Genomic DNA, 9678 nt, shown 5'->3' with positions numbered 1-9678 from the left:
TTTTAGTGCTCACCCTAATAATAAAGGCTTTACATTAATGAACCTATAAATACAAGCTTGAACAGCATTAACACATGTACACAAATATTAAATTAACTACAGACATTGCCCTTTCCTGATACATAATGTGGTACTGCAAACTAGCAGCCAAAGGGGTTGTCCTGTAGGGGGTTGGGCCTACATGTCCCAAGGACAAAATACACATGAAAACTTGTTGCCCTTGACCCCAAACAATATGTCCCGGGCGTCGGGCTATAGGAATTCCACATCCCTGTCAAGACCTGGCTCTTCGAGCAGTAGCAGCACCCCCCCCCCCCCACCCCATCCCCTCAGCGCCTTGGGACCCTCACGGGTAAGCAGCGCGCTTTACAAGTACTCTGATTGTTTGTTTGATTGATTGATTGTGTAGTCTTAAATCCACTTCATGTTCTCTTTAATCCACTACTAGGGACTCCCTACCATTGTGCACTAAAGAACCACGTCTTGCTTCATGTCCTCCAAGCTCCTCTCCCCTACCGCTGGATCCCACTGCCCCAGGGATGGATGTGCCCGCACCTAACTCTCCACCCCCCCATATTAATATTACCATCTTCAAGGAGTCTACAGCCTGTCCAACTGTGGCAAAAGAAAACAAGCATTTGCAATGGAATACGTCTCGCATTTACGTGAGTCTGAGCTATTTGTAATGTAAATGACAACAGCTTTTATGTATGTTTTGAATTTTAAAACATAAATAAAAGTCATTGTCCTTGACAATTCTAATAGCTTAAACTCTTGCAAATTCGATACCAATAGAATTCCAAATGCTGGTTCCTTCTTCTTGTCTTTTGAGCTTTTTTCCTTTGCCTTTGTGCCTGCCTGCACCTCGTTTTTTCTCTCACTTCTTTTTCTCTGCTTGTTTTACTTGCCACCAGTTGCCTGCTGCAAGCCAGCCCTCACCCCCACTACACAGCGCCCCTACCTCCTCCCAGGACCTACTTAATGGAGGCCGCTCGCATGCCAAAGGCAAGCCCGCCTGTACCCGTCTGTGCCTGGACCGCACCCAGCACCAGGTACCCTGGTTCTCCTACACTCTGCAGCTAAACCGCGGCTGAACTTTGAAACCTGGACACGGATGCCACAACAAGCACTGTTGCCTCATGTCCCCACAATCTAAGGTAGGGCCTTTCCCCTGCATCCATTGCTCCTTCTCCTGTATCTTGAGATCACCCAAAGCAAATATAAGGAGATGATGGACGGAACTCTTAAAATTTTCAGACACTCACCCACACAGATCTAGGTTGAATCCATCATCGTGTGTTTGCTTTGTTCGCCCTAAGTTGGCAGGGTATGCCCAGACGTGGGTCCCTTACTTACTTTGCCAAGCTAGCCTGGCTGATATGGGGTGTTACCCCGACACCGGTCCCAGTATGCATGTTTCAGGACCAAAGAAGACGGGGCTTGACATTTCAGGCTGGATTGCTCCCATGAAGAACAGGGTCAAGACTGATTTGCATATGGCTGGGTCTGAACCAGAGTGGCGAAGTGAGCTAAATAATGATGATGGATTCAACCCAGATCTGTGACTGGATGTAAGTCTCTGAAAAGTTTTAGAGCTCTGTCCATCATCTCCTTGTGTTTGCTTTATAAGATCGTCCGCCAACACGCCATCCACCATCACTTGCACTGTCACCAGCCCAATGACCACGGACGACTGTGTTGTTGTGATAGGTGTTTATTTAGCTCGGTACAGAAGGGGTAGGGGTTTCTCCAGAGGGTTAGGATTCTTGATCCGTCGTGACTTCCGCTGTTGCCGTAGGGGTCAGGACGCCTCTTGCTTCCTGTTCCTTTTCTGCCCTGGCGGTGGTCGTCCCCTCGGTAAAAGAAGAGAGAGAGGCTATCAGTAAGGGGTCCCTGGTCTGACAGTTGGCTTCCTAGCAGCCAGTTCTCTTTCTCCCCTCTTCTGTCTTTCACACTCCCCTGTGTCCTGCACCCACCCTGGTGGAGTCCCCCCCCCCCCCCCACAAGCACTGAGGAGCTTCTTGTTTCAGAAGCTTCCTTGGGTCCTGGTGCCCTATTTTGAGCCTGCCTGGACTGATGACTTATACTATCTGGTCTTTCTCTTCCCAGCAGTTAACCAAACATAAACGATACTTCAAACTAAAAAAAGAATAGTGAGCAGAGTGTCCAACCGGTTTGGGAATCGGGAGGAGAAGGGCCTCTCTGCTTTTTCCCTCTTCCCTGGCTTCCCCTGCTCACTCCACTCCCTTCTATAATCCTGTGAAGAGCGCCTGTGTGCACAACCACCCTCCCAGCCGGCGCCCGGTTCCCCTAAGGACTTGCCTGAAGCCGTGACCCGCTGACAGGGTCACGGCCGCCTCATCCAGCATGCCTTCCGCAGGGGACGCCTCTGCTTCGCGGTGTTCAGTGTCTCTGCCAGCCTCCGGTGTTCTCACGCCGTCGTCTTCTCCTCTTGCGGTCTCCGGCTCCTCCTCTGCAGCCGTCCTGTTCTTGTCCTTGCGTCAGGCACCTTTGAGTCTCTTGTCTACCATCGCCGATCTCCTTCTCCCTCTCGGCGTCTTCCGGGTCGTTTATTCCCGGCATGCCCGTCCTCCCTGGTTTCCCTGGAGACGATGGAAGCCCTTGCTCCTCGGTGCCCCCGGGGTATTCTCTGCCGTCCCCCTGGAGCTCCCTGCCACATGCACCTACAAATACAATGCACCTACTTCACAATAACTTGCCTGCTTCTTCCGCAACACACACTTACTCTGCAAACACACCACCGAGATCTGGGATCTCATCACACCCTCACCACGACATTGTCTTCTTCAGCGTCACCTGTCTCACACCCGCTTCCACTTCCAACATTGCACAGCAACACCTGACGGATACAAGATCACACGCAGAGACTGCACCAGCCAACCCGGAGGAGAGATCGCCCTCATCCACAAAGAAAACACCAATTGCATAACCGAGACAGAAGACATCATCCAGACCATGGTACACCTCCACTTCAAACTCCAAGCAGACAGAAAAACCACCAGAGGCACCCTCGCCTAAAGACCACCAGCTTCTGTGCCGTCATCCCTGACCTCATCGCCCTTCTCGCTATTGACTCCAAAGACTACATCCTCCTCGGAGATCTGAATTTGCACCTCAACAACTTCAATGACACCAATAACGCCAGCCTACTTTACAGCATAAAAAACATCAGGCTCGCCAACCTCACAGCCACAGAAAACACCATCACCCCCTCCCTAGAACTATGTGACAGACTCTCCGACTTTTTCCACGACAAGATCACTGCCATTTATCAGAACATCGAACCCCCGCCCAAGCCATCAGACTTCCTTCACCTTCACACACTCACTGAAATCAACACAGACCATGGCTTACCACATGGGACCAGCTCAAAGACCCAGGATACCCCCACCATCATGAACTTTGTTCACTAAGGTGCTCATGCAAACCCCTGTCCACAGCACATTTTCACCTTCGGAATCCACAGGATCAGCAACAAGCTCAGCACCCTCTTCAACTTCTTACTTGCCACAGCAACCTTTCCAGAAGACTGGAAGAATGCAGAAATCAAACCACTCAAGAGACCATCCTCCACGACCTATCAGCAGCCTTTGACACCGTATCTCATCACACCCTGATCAGAAGACTGCATCACATCAGTATTCAAGGAAACCCCCTCAAGTGGATTGCCTCCTTCCTCACCGGAACAACGCAGAAGGTCCGCCTACCTCCATTCACCTCCGAGCCCAAGGACATCATTTGCAGTGTCCCTCAATGATCCTCCCTCAGCCCCACCCTCTTTCACACCTACATGACCCCCCCTTGGCCAACATCGTCAGATCCCACCTACTAAACACATCCTACGCAGATAACACCCAGCTCATCCCCTCGCTCGCAGGAGATCCCGCCAACATAAGAACCAACTTCAACAGATGCATGATTAGCGTTGCCAACTGGATGAAGGAAAACTGCCTGAAGCTCAACACAGACAAAAATGAAGTGCTGATCTTCGACAACAATACCCTCCCTTGGAACAACACCTCAGCCTGATTCTGGACAGCAAACTCACCATGAAGATCCAGACATGCACAGTTGCCTCTGCCTGCTTTCGCACACTTCGCATGTTACGACAAGTCTTTAAGTGGTTCCCCCTAAACACCAGGCCCTAATCACCAGTAGGGCTGGGCGGAATTTGCGGAATGCCTCTTCGCGGAATTTTGAAGAAAAAAAATTGTGGAAAACGAGCGCACAACCTGAGGGACCGTGTGCCCGGGACTGGGGTCCCTCGTGCTTGGGCAGCTCCCCTATCTCCCCGGCCTGGCTGCGTTGAGAAGCAGGGACCGGCCCCGGGCCTCCTGATTTTTGGTCAGGGCCTGGGATCCCACGTCCTGCGGCCTGCTAAGTGTCCATCTGCCCGGGACAAGGGACCCTGGTGCAGAGCCCCGGAGCCCTGCAAGGGCAGGCGGGAGCCCTACTGCTATGGCTCGGTGTGGGCAGCTGGGAGTCCTTTCGGTCCTGGCCATCTGGTCGCACCTTTCCCTCGGCCATCTGGTCGCACGCAATGCTTTCCAATGGGGCGACCAGATGGCCGGGCCAGCCTGGAAGTCCCGATGAGGGTCCATTCGCCTCGCGGATCCCAGCCAGGGCTCCAGGAGGCCGGGCGCGTCCGCGCCTAGGATCCCCTCCGTCACTCGGAGCGCGAGGGTTACAAGAAAGGTGGGTAGCCTTCCTCCGGATTAGTAGGGGCAGGGTATGCTGGGACACCCCTCAAGGGGATGGCGGTTCTCAGGCGGGGACCAGATGGGCCAAGCCCGGACTACACTTCCCCGGGGCGTCCGGTGCTCCCTCCTCCAGCCCGCGGCGAGGCAAAGTGCCCAGGACGGGCTCCATGGGTCCCCCGGGCGTCCACCGAGGCCTGCAGCCCCAAAGCCCTGCAGCCCTGGAGCCCTTCAGCCCGGAGCCCTGGAGCCCTGCAGGCCCGGAGCCCTGCAGGCCCGGAGCCCTGCAGCCCCGGAGCCCCGGAGCCCCGCAGCCCCGGAGCCCCGCAGCCCCGGAGCCCCGCAGCCCCGGAGCCCCGCAGCCCCGGAGCCCTGCAGTCCCGGAGCCCTGCAGGCCCGGAGCCCTGCAGCCCCGGAGCCCTGCAGCCCCGGAGCCCTGCAGCCCCGGAGCCCTGCAGCCACGGAGCCCTGCAGCCACGGAGCCCTGCGTGGGCAGGCGGGAACCCTAGCGCGAAGGCTCGGGGTTGGACAGATGGGAGTCCTTTCAGTCCCGGCCATCTGGTTGCACCTTTTCCCCCCTCGGCCATCTGGTCACGCGCAATGCTTTCCAATGGGGCGACCAGATGGACGGGCCGGCCTGGAAGTCCCGATGAGGGTCCATTTGCCTCCCGGATCCCAGCCAGGGCTCCAGGAGGCCGGCCGCGTTCGCCCCTAGGGTCCCCTCCGTCACCCGGAGCGCGCGGGTTACAAGAAAGGACGGTAGCCTTCCTCCGGATTAGTAGGGGCAGGGTATGCCGGAACACCCCCCCCCGGGGCCGGCAGTTCCTTGCCGGGGACCAGATGGGCTACGCCCGGGCAACATCCTCCCAGGCCTCCGGGGCTTCCCTCCTCCGGCCCGCGGCGTGGCAAAGTGCCCAGGGACGGGCTCCACGGGTCCCGGGCAGTCCTCCGCCGGGCGCCCGGGCCCGCGGGCCCCGAGAGCTCCGGTGGTCCTCCCCATGCCTGAGGCCCAGCCGGGGTCCCCCGAGCCCACCCCGGGAAGCAGATTCCCCCCGAGACCTTGGCGGGTGGGCAAGTGGGAGCCCTACCGCTATGGCAGACGGGAGTCTTCAGGTGCCGGCCATCCGGTCGCTCCTTGCCCCTCGGCCATCTGGTCGCGCGCAAGGCTTTCCAATGGGGCGACCAGATGGCTGGGCCGGCCTGGAAGTACCGATGAGGGTCCATTCGCCTCCCGGATCCCAGCCAGGGCTCCAGGAGGCCGGGTGCGTTCGCCCCTTGGGTCCCCTCTGTCACCCGAAGCGCGCGGGTTACAAGAAAGGGGGGTAGCCTTCCTCCGGATTACTAGGGACAGGCTACTCTGGGACCCCTCTCGGTCCTCAGCCGGCAGCTGGATGGGCCTGGATGCCGCCCCATCCCCGGGGCCTGCCGCGTGGCAGGCTGCCCGGGACAGGGTCCGGAGGGCCCGGGGAGGCTTCCTCTGTGCCTGTGGTCCTGGGAGCCCCGGCTGGGTCCAGGGGCCGGGCCCCTGGTCGGGGTCTCCGGCCCCGTCCCCCGGCACTGCCAAAGGCCCGGGACGGGCTTCCGTTGTGGCCGGGGAGCCTCCCCTCGCTGGCTTGGGTTCAGGAGCTCCGGCCGGGCCCCTGGGGGACCCGGGGAGGGCGGACTCCCCACCCCGGGCTCCGTCCTGGGTCCTGCCGCGTGGCAGGGTGACCGGGGCGGGGTCCGGAGGGCCCGGGGAGGCTCCCCCTGTGCCTCCGGGCCTGGGAGCCCCGGCTGGGTCCAGGGGCCCAGTCGGGTCCAGGGGCCCAGTTGGGCCCCGGGTTGGGGTCTCCAACCCCTGGCCCCGTCCCCCGGCCTGCGGCACTGCCAAAGGGACGGGGTTCCGTTGTGGCCGGGGAGCCTCCCCTCACTCGTTCTGGGTTCAGGAGCTCCGGCCGGGCCCTTGGGTGCCCCGGGGAGGGCGGCCTCCCCACCCCGGGCTCCGTCCTGGGTCCTGCCGCGTGGCAGGGTGCCTGGGGCGGGGTCCAGAGGGCCCGGGGAGGCTCCCCCTGCGCCTCCAGGCCCGGGAGCCTAGGCTGGGTCCAGGGGCCCCGGGTCGGGGTCTCCAACCCCTGGCCGGGGTCTCCAACCCCTGGCCCCGTCCCCCGGCCTGCGGCACTGCCAAAGGCCCGGGATGGGGTTCCGTTGTGGCCGGGGAGCCTCCCCTCGCTGGATTGGGTTCAGGAGCTCCGGTCGGGCCCCTGGGGGCCCCGGGGAGGGCGGCCTCCCCACCCCGGGCTCCGTCCTGGGTCCTGCCGCATGGCAGGGTGCCTGGGGCGGGGTCCGGAGGGCCCGGGGAGGCTCCCCCTGTGCCTCCGGGCCTGGGAGCCCCGGCTGGGTCCAGGGGCCCGGTCGGGCCCCGGGTTGGGGTCTCCAACCCCTGGCCCCGTCCCCCGGCCTGCGGCACTGCCAAAGGCCCGGGATAGGGTTCCGTTGTGGCCGGGGAGCCTCCCCTCACTGGATTGGGTTCAGGAGCTCCGGTCCGGCCCCTGGGGGCCCCGGGAAGGGCGGCCTCCCCACCCCGGGCTGCGTCCTGGGTCCTGCCGCGTGGCAGGGTGCCTGGGGCGGGGTCCGGAGGGCCCGGGGAGGCTCCCCCTGTGCCTCCGGGCCTGGGAGACCTGGCTGGGTTCAGGGGCCCGGTCGGGCCCCGGGTTGGGGTCTCCGTCCCCTGGCCCCGTCCCCCGGCCTGCGGCACTGCCAAAGGCCTGGCATGGGGTTCCGTTGTGGCTGGGGAGCCTCCCCTCGCTGGATTGGGTTCAGGAGCTCCGGTCGGGCCCCTGGGGGCCCCGGGGAGGGCGGCCTCCCCACCCCGGGCTCCGTCCTGGGTCCTGCCGCGTGGCAGGGTGCCTGGGGCGGGGTCCAGAGGGCCTGGGGAGGCTCCCCCTGTGCCTCCGGGCCTGGGAGGGTTGGGGTCTCCAACCCCTGGCCCCGTCCCCCGGCCTGCGGCACTGCCAAAGGCCCGGGATAGGGTTCCGTTGTGGCCGGGGAGCCTCCCCTCGCTGGATTGGGTTCAGGAGCTCCGTTCGGGCCCCTGGGGGCCCCGGGGAGGGCGGCCTCCCCACCCCGGGCTCCGTCCTGGGTCCTGCCGCGTGGCAGGGTGCCTGGGGCGGGGTCCAGAGGGCCTGGGGAGGCTCCCCCTGTGCCTCCGGGCCTGGGAGCCCCGGCTGGGTCCAGGGGCACGGTCGGGCCCCGGGTCGGGGTCTCCGTCCCCTGGCCCCGTCCCCCGGCCTGCGGCACTGCCAAAGGCCCGGGACGGGGTTCCGTTGTGGCCGGGGAGCCTCCCCTCGCTGGATTGAGTTCAGGAGCTCCGGCCGGGCCCCTGGGGGCCCCTGGGAGGGCGGCCTCCCCACCCTGGGCTCCGTCCTGGCTCCTGCCGCATGGCAAGGTGCCTGGGGCGGGGTCCGGAGGTCCCGGGGAGGCTCCCCCTGCGCCTCTGGGCCCGGGAGCCCCGGCTGGGTCCAGGGGCCCGGTCGGGCCCCGGGTCGGGGTCTCCTTCCCCTGGCCCTGTCCCCAGGCCTGCGGCACTGCCAAAGGCCAGGGACGGGGTTCCGTTGTGGCCGGGGAGCCTCCCATCGCTCGTCTGGGTTCAGGAGCTCCGACCGGGCCCCTGGGGGCCCCGGGGAGGGCGGCCTCCCCACCCCGGGCTCCGTCCTGGGTCCTGCCGTGTGGCAGGGTGCCTGGGGAGGCTTCCCCAGCGCCTCCGGGTCTGGGAGCCCCGGCTGGGCCCGGTCGGGGTCCCCGGCCCTGGGTCCCTTCCCCCGGCCTGCCGCTCTGCCAAGGGCCCGGGACTGGGGTCTGTCGGTCCTGTGCAGGCCTCCCCTGCTTGTCGAGGTTTTCTGCGGGCCCCGGGTCGGAGGGCCCGCCGGGTCCCCCACGCAGCCTCCATGGCTGAGGCCCAGCCGGGGCCCTGGGCCTCCGGCCCCCCATGCCCCGGCACCCGCTCACTCGTTTGTTGGGGCGCAGAGCGACCAGATACCTTCCCTTCCGAGCCCGGCCATCTGGTCGCGCCTGCCGGATCCCAGCGAGGGCTCCAGGAGGTCGGGTACATTCGCGCCTTGGGTCCCCTCTGTCACCTCGTGCGCACGGATTACAAGAAAGGGGGGTAATTTTCCTCCGGATTACTAGGGAGAGGGTCAGTCGGACCAAAGTGATGTTTGGCGATTCTGAATCAGGGGAAGGCAGACCCGGGTCCCGTCCGCCGGGGCCCCCAGGGGCCCGGGTACGCTCCTGCCTCTCAGCCCCTTCCCGATGGTCCTTTCTCTCCGAGTTTTCTGGGTCAGAGCCCCGTGAGGTCCGTGCATCCCGAGACAGGGGAAGGCAGCACCCGGGCCCGCCCGAAGCGGGGCCCCTAGGGGCCCGGGTACGCAGACCTGCCTCTCAGCCCCCTTCCCGATGGTCCTTTTTCTCCAAGTTTGCTGGGTCAGAGCTCCGTGAGGTCCGGCGATCGCGAGACGGGGGAAGGCAGACCCGGGGCCCGCCCGCCGGGGCCCCCAGGGGCCCGGGTACGCTCCTGCCTCTCAGCCCCTTCCCGATGGTCCTATCTCCGCCGTCTTTTCTGGGTCAGACCTCTGTGAGGTCCGGGGATCCCGAGATGGGGGAAGGCAGACCCGGGGCCCGCCCGCTGGGGCCCCCAGGGGCCCGGGTACGCTCCTGCCTCTCAGCCCCTTCCCGATGGTCCTTTTTTTCGCCGTGTTTGCTGGGTCAGACCTCCGTGAGGTCCGGCGATTGCGAGACGGGGGAAGGCAGACCCGGGGCCCGCCTGCTGGGGCCCCCAGGGGCCCGGGTACGCACCTGCCTCTCAGCCCCTTCCCGATGGTCCTTTTTTCTCCGGGTTTGCTGGGTCAGACCTCCGTGAGGTCTGGCGACCGCGAGACGGGGAAGGCAGCGCCCGGGCCCGCCTGGCGGGGGCCCCTGGGGACCC

Source organism: Triturus cristatus, chromosome 8 (genome assembly GCF_964204655.1).
Source record: "Triturus cristatus chromosome 8, aTriCri1.1, whole genome shotgun sequence".
Taxonomy (NCBI): domain Eukaryota; kingdom Metazoa; phylum Chordata; class Amphibia; order Caudata; family Salamandridae; genus Triturus; species Triturus cristatus.
Note: the sequence above shows the minus strand (reverse complement) of the source record.